Raw genomic sequence first — 12,563 nt, forward strand, 5'->3', positions numbered from 1 at the left:
GTGTATACACACACACATGAACACATGGCTGTCCATACATGTGTCCGTACATGTGAGTGTACGTGTATGCATGTGAACATATGTGTATACATGTGTTCATGTGTGTAAGATAGTCTACTAAGTCTTAGCTTGGAGAAAATTTCCTACTCGTCAATACCTTGGCTAGGTAAAGATTCAAGGATACGATTTTTTTGTAGGTAAGACCTAGTCCTATCCTGCAGGAGGAGCATGCTCTTTTAAAATTCAAATTACCCATAGGGTAATTGATCATAATTTGGGCAATTACTAATCTTGATTCCTAGAGAGACAACGCTTTTTTCCTCATCCATGAAAGGCACAGCCGGCTAGCCTAGTCTCCTAGAATAGAGTTAGCCTGAGAACCTATTTATTTAGCATAGGGCTTTCACTTAATCTGTTGGAAAGCTACCCCACTAATGGGGTCCGCCCGTCCGTAGAATGGTGCCGTCGGGGCACATTCCATCCTCCCACTTTCCACCCTACTCACGAGTCAATTTATTTTCTAATTAATCCTACCACACTGTTTGACATAAATAAACAATGTTCCTTAATTAAGGCCCTTTCACAAGGTTTGTTAAAACTACCTCTTTCCACGATACAATAATGCTAAAGACAAGATTTATATAAAAAAAAGTTTATCAAGAATCAATTCCATACAAGCCAAACCGGCTCTCTTATTCTTTTCCTTTATACTGTTGATGATCTAGAATTCGGCCTTCCAGCCTCTACATGCTAGGAAAAACCCTATGGGACCATACACCTCATCATCGGCCCGCTGGCGAGGACTCAAGCCGGCCTGTCGCCCTCTTGGGCTCTGTCGCTCGTTCCCGCCCCTCAGAGGGATGCCTACGCACTAGGGTGGGCCAATTCACTGCACTAGCTTGGGCCCTCAGAACTAGGCAACATCACAATTACTCACCTCAATCAACGAACCTTAGTCTCCCAATGGTATGAGGGATACCATGGGTGGACTCTGGGGCGTTACTAACGTCTCCGCCATTCGGCTACACAAGCACAAGAACGGGGCAGCGTCAAGGCAAGGAGAAGTTGTACCTGTACCTTAATTTAACCAAGATAACAATCCATTTACTCACCTAAACCATAGGACTAGAATCCATGTTACCTTCTTAAGAAAACAATCCTTTTCACAAAGATTTTAGCATTTCAACTTGAGATTGTTGATAAGACATTCTTTATTAAGACATATGCTGTTGTTTAAAAGAATACAAACTTTAACTAGTAAATCAATCAAATAGATCACTATTAACAAGTAATAGAGAAGCTGGGGCCATACCTCAACCCCTAAGAATGATATATAATTGAAAAACAATATATATATATATATATACCTTATAGAAATTTATCGTTTCTCGTTGTCTTTGCTCGTTAATAAGAGTTTTAGAACTTGATATATGAGAATAGAGAGTCTTCTAATACCTTCTCTTACGATTGAAATCATCCGATCATCCCCAAGATTTATCTCCTCTTACTCGTACTCTGACTTTTCTCTCTTTCGAAGATCATGGGCTACTTAATTCTATCCCTCACATAGTTAAGGATGATGATGATATGTTCTTTGATGTAGATGTAGCCATGGCTGATGATGCACATGGGCTACTCGATGATGATCCTCATGTCATTGAGGATGATATAATTATTATGATTCCTAGGGCACCTTGTAATGATGAGGCTATAATGCCTTTCCATGGACGGAAAATACACATAAGCAAGAGGTTTTTTATAAAATGAACACTAAAAGCTAAGATCAAGCAACCTTACGTGTGAACAACAAGAACCTTGGTATTGCACCAAGCTCTATGTGTTGGGAGCACACTTGGTCTTGCGCTAGTTTGGTACACTAGTTGTGGGGGCTTTGATCAAATCAAATATTAAAAATGGGGAGAAAGTGTGAATTGTGTCACAAGGATAACCTCACTAAAAATTGTCAATTCTATCTGTGTAAACACTATCATTGGAGAATGAGTTCATAGGAATCTTGCATACCTTGCACAAATCTAAATTGCATAAGAAAGAAGATAAATATAAAGGATTTCATGAGCACATTAAAGTACACATATGGCCTACGAAATGTTGTCTTTGATGATCCAACTCATCTATGCCTACTACTGCATAGAGTACATGGAATGAAACCTTCACCTCTGTGGGAAACTCGGGGTGAATGACCTGATGAACTTGCATGGAGTACATGGAATGAAACCTTCACCTTTGTGGGAATCTCAGGGTGGATGACCTGATGAACTTGAATGGTAAGTAATTGGCCAATTCTTGAAGTATTGTCTTGAAATATGGTGTCAATGGAAAAATAATATTAAGATTGAAAGAATGAAGCATGAGAGGGCTAGAGGAGATGCTTAGCTGGGATACTACTACCAAGATGCCTATAAGACCCACTGAGAAGGAATCAAGTCCAGCGAGGTCCCGATCATGATATTAATATTGAAAGAATGAGGCATGAGAGGGCCAGAGGAGACGCTTAGCTAGGATACTACCAAGATGCATGTAAGACCTAGTCAAAAGGCATGAGATCTAGAGGAAGCCCATGCGAGGTTCCGATTGTGTCACCTTGTAAGTCCTAAAATGAGGGTCAAAGGGAGAGTCTTGCACACTGAGGATACTACCAAGACACCTCAAGACCTAGTGAGAAGGTATGAGGTCCGCCACTTAAATATCCCTATTGAGTTTCCTATAAGTCTCAGATAAAGAGGCATAAAAGCCAGAGGAGAAATCTCAATGAGATGATACCTACCGAGATGCCCATAAGACCTAGTGACAAGGCACAAGGTCAGAGGAAAAGCTCACTGAGGTTCCTATCAAGTTGCCTGTAAGGAAAAGGAACAAACAAAATATAAACCAAAATGGAAATATTAAAAGCATAAGAAAATGGTGTAATGATTTCTAGAATGTAGTTACTCGTTGGGTGTTGTAACTTCAGGACCTAAGGGAGGACTCACATTGTGGACTTCTGGAGATGAAGCTAGCTTCCTAGACACATGGAATAGTGTGAGATCCTACTGCCCCCTCTGCGCACTGGATTCCCAGATGGTAGCAGTGGAAGTACCTTCCTCTTGCGCGGGGTAGGGTTTCTCACTCGAGGGCTCGCCCTCGAATGTCCGAGCACGAGACTAAGCTGGTGGTCCTTCCAAAAAACGAAACCGGGAAAATTTTCCATGCCCGGAAAGCGGGGACAATTCTACCATTTTTATTTTCTTAACGGATTTTTCTAATGAGGCCAAGATACTGAACTAACCTTCATCTGAATAAACCAGATAGAAGGGAAACTATTACAGACTTAACTTGAAGGAATCAATGCTTTTTTCCTGATTGAATCAGGCACAGTAGTTGATTTATTCTTTAGAGAAGTCTTCAGGATTCTAATTAACTACTCGAGTTCTAAGCGTATTCCTATTAATCAATTTTATTGTTTAAAACTCTACTGATTCCAGCCTAACCCCATCCGGCGGCCCATGGGTTAGCCACCGAGAATAGTAGAACCAGACAAGTACTCACCCACCCATAATTGAATGCCTTTCTTAACTTTTACTTTAGAATACAGATACGCACACACTTCAGGTTTTGAGTCTGGAAAGGTTCTTCTTAAACTATCTTTATCAAAGGGAAATATTTCAATTACTACTTTACTGAATTTAAAACTAATCACGAATTCCTATGAGGAATCATTCATCTACTAAAATTCCGATTTTGATAGTTTCACTGAATTTTCTCATTGTCATCTTAGAGAATATGAAACGGTAGGATTTTCTTTCATAGAGTATTTACTTAATCATTTACCAATATTCATGGGAATTAGACATAGGATTAAAGAGAACTGTTATTTTGATATAAAAATAAAATTCTTTTATGCATCCTTTTATGCATCAAAATGGATATTAGTGAAACTAACACTTTTACAATTCAAAAAAAAATCTTTTATGCATTATTTTATACATAAAAATCAATAATGATGAAAGTAACACTTTTATAATAATAATAAAAAATCTTTTATGCATCCCTTTATGCATAAAAATCAAAAAAGATAAAAGTAACACTTTTATAATAATAATAAAAATCTTTTATGCATCCCTTTATGCATAAAAATCAATAATGATGAAAGTAACACTTTCATTAAAAAAAATTCTTTCATGCATACTTTTATGCATAAAAATCAATAATGATGAAAGTAACACTTTTATATAAAAAAATTCTTTCATGCATACTTTTATGCATAAAAATCAATAATGATGAAAGTAACACTTTTATAAAAAAATTCTTTTATGCATCCCTTTATGCATAAAAATCAATAATGATGAAAGTAAAAATTTATAAAAAAATATTCTTTCATGCATAAAAATCCATTTTGATGAAAGTAACACTTTCATAATAATAAAAAATTTATTCTTTTATGCATAAAAATCCATTTTTATGAAAGTAACACTTTCATAATTAAAAAATTATTCTTTTATGCAAAAAAATCCATTTTGATGAAAGTAACACTTTCATAATAAAAAAATTATTCTTTTATGCATAAAAATCATTTTGATGAAAGTAACACTTTCATTTAAAAAAATATTCTTTTATGCATAAAAAAATCAATATGCATCTTCTATGCATGAAAATGACACTTTTAGAATATAGAAACAATAGGGATTAATCAAATAGAATAATAAAAGATAATACTTATTTCCAAATTTTTGAAAAATTTTACCAAAACCTCCTTTGTATGGCTGACCATTTTTTAATTTTTCCTACTTAATTTTTCTTAAAAATTAACTCTAATTGGTTTAAAGTAATTAACTCTAATTGGTTTAAAGTAATCTAGACTAATCAAAATTCACTTATAAAAGAGAATAATATAAAAAGTTTAATTCCATCTATTATCACTTAACTAGGATAAAGAAGGGCTGATTTTAAGAATGAGAGAGGGGAAAAGCCTTTCGACCAAGGCATAGCGTCCATTTATCATTTCAAACAACACAAAAATTAGAAAAACATAAAAAGAATAAAGAAAAATATAAAATTTCTAATTTACATAAATTCTGGAAGCTTTCCTTTAGCTTGATGGTTTGAGGGTTCTACTCTTGTTTGTAACAAGAGTGGCCACCAAATCATAGGGAAAGGTCAAAAACGAGTGAATTATTAAGAAATTCACAATTCTTGGCTCTTGGGAGGAGTAGAGTAACAGTGCATAAACACTATTATTTTTCAACAAAGGGGGAGGCTTCTATTTGTAGGAAAAAGTGAGCTCCTAACCAAGCAAACTGATTCTAGAATTTTCCAAATCACTTTGGTCAATTTTTGACCATTTTTAGGTCAGTTTAGCTTACTTTTTGGAACTAGACTTGAATTAGGAGAGAGGAGAGATGAAATATCTCAATTTTTAAAGATTTAATACCTGAACCAAATGCAAAGGTTGTGAACAAGCCTCCTTATCATTTGTCTAAGGTGGAAAGAGAGTAAGCGGCAAAGAAAGTACAAGAGTCTCCACCCCACATGTGAAGTAGGCGCCTCATTCATGAGGGGGGAATCCCCATTGTGAGGTGTCAAAAATCTATTTTTTTAGCTTTTCCTTGGGTCCTTAGTCCATGGTCCTTAGTCCACTCTTCATCTTATGTGAGTATTTACTCATTTTTTGTTTTTTGGTGGGGGGATTTTCTTTATTTCTTCTATTTATCTTCTTCATACATTTGGATGAATTTGATTGGCCCTTCAAAACCTTAATTTGAAATTTTTCGAAAATCTGGACCCCTAGGATAAGGCCTCTTGAACAGATTCTAATGCACCTTCTAAAAATCTTTTTGAACTTCTATTTCGGGGGAACTTATTTAATAAGAAAAGATATTTTTCCATCCAAAAATATTCAAAATCTGAATATTCTCTTTCTAGAATATTTTCTCTCTCTAGGTCAAAATAGGTAGAAACAAGATCTTTTATATTTCTAAAGAGGGATTTGATTACAGGGGGAAGATGCTGGACATCTTGAGAGGCTGGGGAGGAATCTTACATTCTCTCCCACTTGAAAAACGCGAGATGTCCTCATCTCGCAAACTGGGGATAATCTCGCAACAGTTCGGCTTCCTTCTCCCAGGTGGCATCTTCAAAAGGATAGAACTTCCATTTAACTAATAATTCTCTCAGAATTCTATTCCTGAGAACCTTTTCACGTACATCAAGGATTTCTTCAGGTTGGAGTTCCATCTGCCCTTAGGTTGAAGAAGTTAAGATTTCATCATCATCAAGCACGTGATTTGGGCTTGGTATATACTTTTTAAGAAGCCTGAGATGAAATACATTATGTACTTTAAGATAAGGAGGTAGAAGAAGCTCGTAGGCTAAGTCACCTACTTTCTTTATAATCAGATATGGCCCATAATATCTGGGGGATAACTTCTTGTACTTCCCAAGAGATAGAGAACTTCTTTTGGGACGTACTCGAATGAAGACCATACCTGCTTCTTTGAATTCTCTGTATGTCCTCTTCTTATCTACATAATGCTTCTGTCTATCCTGGGCAACTTTTATATCTTTACGAATTACCTGCATGTGCTGCTCCATGTCATCAAGCATCTGTCTGGACATCTCGACCCTAATCAATGGGTCGGACCAAGTTAATGGAGTTAAGCACTCTTGTCCATATAAAGCTTTGAAAGGGCTCATCCCAATACTTATGTGATAAGAAGCATTGTAGGTGAACTTGACTAGGTGCAGATAGCTTAGCCACTTCTTGGGTTCCCTGCCACCACAGCATGACCGAAGTATATCTTCGATTACTTGGTTTACCCTTTCTATTTGACCATCAGTCTTAGGGTGGTAGGCTGTGCTGAGATCCAAGAAAGTTCCTACTGCTTCAAAAAATGCAGTCCAAAATCTTGACATGAATTTAGGGTCTCGATCACTTACTATTCTTCTGGGTAGGCCATGCAATCTAAAGATTTCCTTGAGAAACACTCTGGCCACATCCACTACAGTGTAGGTTTCTTTTACTAGAATCAGATAGGCAACTTTGGTTAATCTATCAACTACCACGAAGATGGAGTTGTAACCTGATTGCACTGAAGGTAATCCAGTAATAAAATCCATACTGATACATTCCTACTTCATCTGGGGGATGTCTAAAGGATGTAACTTCCCAAGAATTTTTACTCTCTCAGCCTTGACTTTCTGAGAGGTCAGACATTGACTTACATGATTAGAAACATCCTTTTTTAGACCAGGCCAAAAGAAACTTTTCTTCACAGACATGTAGGTTTTGATGAAACCTGGATGTCCTATAAGGCTGTCATGGACTTCATTCAGAATTTGTCCCTTGGTTCCCTCATCATTGGGAATACATAGCCTACGATTATAATACATAATTCCATCATCTAGGCTGTACCCTTGAACTCAGTTCAACTCCTGTGGAGTTTTGCTTTCCTGCATAAGTAGGGTAGCAATAGGGCCAAAGAATCTATCCTGCATGATCTTCTCTCTCGCTTTAATAATCAAGGGATTTGACACTACAGTAATTGCAAGCAAGGAGGCTTTTCTACTGAGGGCATCTGCTACCACATTTTTTTTGCCTGGGTGGTACTTGATTTCAAAAACAAATTCCTGCAGGGTCTGCATCCACCTTCTTTGGCGCATGTTGAGATCCTTCTGAGTAAAGATCCACTTTAAGCTCTGATGATCTCATCAAAGTGAATCTTTGACCCAATAGGCAATGTCTCCACAACTTCAAGGCATATACTACTGAAAGTAGTTCCAAGTCGTGGACAACATGATTCCTCTCATGTGTTCTGAGTTTTCGGGATTCATAGGCCACTGCATGACCTTCTTGCATGAGTGCACCTCCCAGGGCAAAACCACTGGCATCAGTTACTCTCTACCTCAAAGGGTAGAGAGAAATCTGGCAACTTTAAGACGGGATTGGTTTGGTCGACAGAGAAAGTGCATTTGCTCTTTTTTGCAAAGATTTGGTGCATCTTTAGAATCTCGAGAACTTTTCTGACATGAGCTTCAGCTGCACTCTTTGAGTAAATCAGAATATCATCAAAGAAAACAAGAACAAAATCATCCAAGTATTCTCTCTGAGAATGTCTTGCATTAAGCGATTGAATGTAGCTGGGACATTTGTCAATCCAAATGGCATGACAGTGAAGTCATAATGCCCATACCGAGTATTGATGGCTGTCTTCGGGATATCTTGCTCATTAATCGTGATCTGATAATACCCTAATTTGAGATCTATCTTTGTGAAGATCTGGGCTCCACTTAGCCTGTCCAAAAGCTCATCAATTCTGGGGATAGGATACTTATTCTTAACTGTCAGTTGATTTAGACCTCTGTAGTCCACACAGATTCTTAGCGTTCCATCTTTCTTTTTCAGGTTCTTTAGCTTTTAACTTTGAGTCTACTGGATTCATTTTGACAAGATAAATGCACTGCTTCTTTCTAAGTCCTTTTAGTAACTTAGAAAGCCTTTACTAATTGCAAACTTGGGGATCCTGAAATTTCGGTTCCTTGAACTTTATTTCCGTTAAGGTCATGGAAGGAAATGGTTCCATTATGACAGTGAATGTCAGCTTGATTTTTGTGGAGCCAATCCATTCCAAGGATCCCGTCAAAAACTCCCAAAGGTATAACTCTGAACTGACAGTCAATTAGATTCCCATCTAGATTGAACTGAATATGATCTGTTTCAAGGTGAGTGAAAAGAATCTTCCCACTTGCCAATTCAACTTGCATAGGTTTCCTTGATTTCTAATCTAAGACTAGCTTATGCAAGCATCCAGGGGAAATGAAAGAATGAGTACTACCTGAATCAATCAAAAGCTTAAAAGGCTTAACGTGATACTCAGCTGGAGTATTGATGACATAGAATTGACGATTTGGCCCTTGGTTTTCAATTGCAGCATAAATCTATCCTCTTTCCTCTTCCACTACTTCTACAATTGACTGCTCTGGCTGCTGCAGTCTGAGGAACTCTTTCTCTTTGGTTGCCCCAGTTCTGGGAAGGAAATCTGAGGCTACTCTAGACAGAGGCAGACGGCTAAGCTGGAGTTCTCTTGGGATTTCCCTGATTATGGCATGGGGGACCCTGATTGGATTGATAAGAAGGAGTCTGTCTCGGAACTCTGGGACCTTGGCTTCCTTGGCCCATAGAAGAAGAGGGGCAATCCTTGAGCTGGTGCCTAAGTCCTTGACATCCGAAGCATCTGTTCTCGCTTCGAAGGTCTTCCCTTTGCATTCTGAAGAGAGTCGGAGTTTTGGAGAATGTACTTCAGGGGGGGAAAGGTCTTCCTTCATTTCTGAAGCTTCCCGTCTCCATATTCTGGTTAGAACCTTGGTGTCTCTTTGGAGGCGGAAAGTTGGAAGAACTTCCCGATGTCTGAAATCTCTTGAAGGATGAGGGAGCTTGGCGGGACTTTTACGATGAAGGCTTTGGCAAAGTCCTTCGCCATTCTGACAGCTTCTGCCATGGACACTAGCTTGGCATTTTTGACCAGTGTATCCAAGGGTTCGTTCATTCCCCAAATGAACCTGGCCATGAGTTGCTCTTCATCTAGAGGTGGTGAATATTTGAGTAGAAGAGCAAAGGCCCGGTGATATTCCTCGATGGTTTTGCTCCCCTGCTTTAGCTCTAAGAATCCGTTTATTTTGATTTCCAAAAATCCGGGGGACAAAATCTCTTTCTCAAATAGGTTTTTAGGTCGTTCCAGGGCTGAGTATTTCTGTCCAGACAGTTGGTGTCACAGTGGTTCCTCCATGCTACCCTGGCTGTTTCCACTATTTTCAGCCTGGCAAGAGCCATTTTGCTCCACTCATTGTAGCCTGTGACGTCAAAATATTCTTCCATGGCTTCCACCCATTTCTCCACATCCTCACCCAAGTTCTCCCCTTCTCCTTTGAAGGGTCCTGGCTGAGTCCTATGAAGAGCCTTGCGAACATAAGGGTCAAGCTCGTTATCTTCAGAGACAGGGTCTGGCTGACGGCCACGGTTTCCTCGTCTCATGATTCTGCCAAAAATTTATATATTATTAAATTTTTATTTTGATATCATCCGCGAGATCCTAAGACTTAAGAGGTTCAGAAAATAATTTCTTAAACAAGACAATGATCTTATTGGAGATCTATGACATGTCCGATAACAATTTTTTTATCAGATCATCCATAAACAATCACTTATACAATAGGAAATTTTTCTCCAAAAAACATTTCTTTATTTACATAAAAGTTGCAATATGTACATAGAGCAGCTTGGCTCCAAAATTCAAAATCTCCTCGGAGAGATGCATAAGACGACGGTACTGCCATGCCTTGATACAAATGTTCACTTACTGAGATAGGGGAACTATTGTCTTCTCCTTAGGAATAAAGCAACTAAGAAGTCTGTAGACTTGGCATGAAAGTTTGAAATTTCGAGGCTGAGATAGGGGAACTATTGTCTTCTCCTTAGGAATAAAGCAACTAAGAAGTCTGTAGACTTGGCATGAAAGTTTGAAATTCCGAGGCGTTAAATGATATAGAATGACACCATGTACCATTTTCAGCTTTAACAGAATCATTGCCAATGAGAGGTTCTGCCTTAACATTGCAAGCCAGTCACAAGAGGCGTGGACATACTACCCTGCAAACCACTTATGTTGTCGTCTCCCCGCTAGGTCACAAGAGGCATGGACATACTGCCCTGCAAACCACTTATGTTGTCGTCTCCCCGCCCGGTCACAAGAGGCATGGACATACTACCCTGCAAACCACTTATGTTGTCGTCTCCCCGCTAGGTCAGGAAAATATAAATCCTTGAAATGGCTTGCGAGTCTTTCTCGACTTGTTCGAGTCGAAGCGGAAGAGATGAGATGCTCAAAGGCGAACGCAGTCATGACTGGGTGAGGACGGGAATACCGGATAAGTATGGAACTTCCATCTATAATTTCCAATTCAATTTATAAGTTTTCCAAAAAAATTAAGTTTATTCAACATAATATTAACAAGCGAAAACATTATTTCCCAGACTTACTTTAAAAAAAGTTTTAAGCAATTTCTGCTACTGTTACGTAAATTTACATAACGCTCTGATACCAACTGTGAGATCCTACTGCCCCCTCTGTGCACCAGATTCTTGGATGGTAGCAATGGAAGTACCTTCCTCTTGCGCAGGGCAAGGTTTCTCACTCGAGGCCTCGCCCTCGAATATCCGGGCACGAGACTAAGCTAGCGGTCCTTCCAAAAACCGAAACTGGGAAAATTTTCCATGCCTACTAGAAAGCGGGGACGATTCCACCATTTTTTTTTTCTTAACAGATTTTTCTAACGAGGTCAAGATACTGAACTAACCTTCATCTAAATAAACCAGATAGAAGGGAAACTATTACAGACTTAACTTGAAGGAATCAACGCTTTTTTCCTGATTGAATCAGGCACAGCCGTTGATTTATTCTTTAGAGAAGTCTTCAAGATTCTAATTAACTACTCGAGTTCTAAGCGTATTCTTATAAATCAATTTTATTGTTTTAAAACTCTACTGATTGGAGCCGGCCCATGGGTTAGCCACCGCCCAACCACTGGAATAGTAGAACCAAACAAGTACTCACCCACCCATAATTGATTGCCTTTCTTAACTTTTGCTTTAGAATACAGATACGCACACACTCCTCTTTAAACTTTAACTTATAAAACAATCCATTGATGACAAACAATTACAGGTTACACATGTCATAACTCAAAATTTCCATTGATTCTTTGTTTCTCACAAAACAGGATCACTCTGGACTCTCCGTTGAGACCAGCGGGTCAACAACGAGATCCAGTAATAGATTACAAAATAAACATTGGTCCATCATACAATATCTTCCTCGATATACACATGGGTGTCCTTGACACAGCGAGCCCGTGCATCGCCTGGTCAGAACCCTCCAGGATCCTCCTTAGGTGTCCTGGCACTTCACTCAGGGACCGCTTCGTCGGCCCTCGTCCATCGTACCGGAAGTGCAACATTTTAACCATACCGAGCCTGGTCAAGACCTGGGCTGGCTTTGCCACGTAAGCTGTCCTTTGAACACTCCCCGCCTGCAACCGAACTTCACTTAGAAAACACATATACCAAATGCTCCCTCCCCAGCATTCTGACGTAAGATACTCTTTTAAGAAAACAGGGTTTCTATGCAAGTTTTCAGTTTTGATTTTCTTTTTAATACAATGAGTACATCTTAATTTCGTATCCCAAGACTTCTAGATCACAGTCTGGATTCGCAAGCAAAATTCCTCGAATTCTGAATTCTTAATCCTCAGATCAAAATCAAAGGTCTCAACTTAGTTTCAGATTCGGTGGGTGATTTGAGTGTGGATTAAGGAACTGATCACATCGTCATTTCTTGAAACTGACGAAGGAGTTATATCTTGGTTATAGTCTGATTCATGTTTTGAGTCTGGAAAGGTTCTTCTTGAACTATCTTTATCAAAGGGAAATATTTCAATTACTACTTTACTGAATTTAAAACTAATCATGAATTCCTATGAGGAATCATTTATCTAAAATTTTGATTTTGATAGTT

Source organism: Cibotium barometz, chromosome 36 (genome assembly GCF_041138505.1).
Source record: "Cibotium barometz isolate CiBa-2024 chromosome 36, ASM4113850v1, whole genome shotgun sequence".
NCBI lineage: Eukaryota > Viridiplantae > Streptophyta > Polypodiopsida > Cyatheales > Cibotiaceae > Cibotium > Cibotium barometz.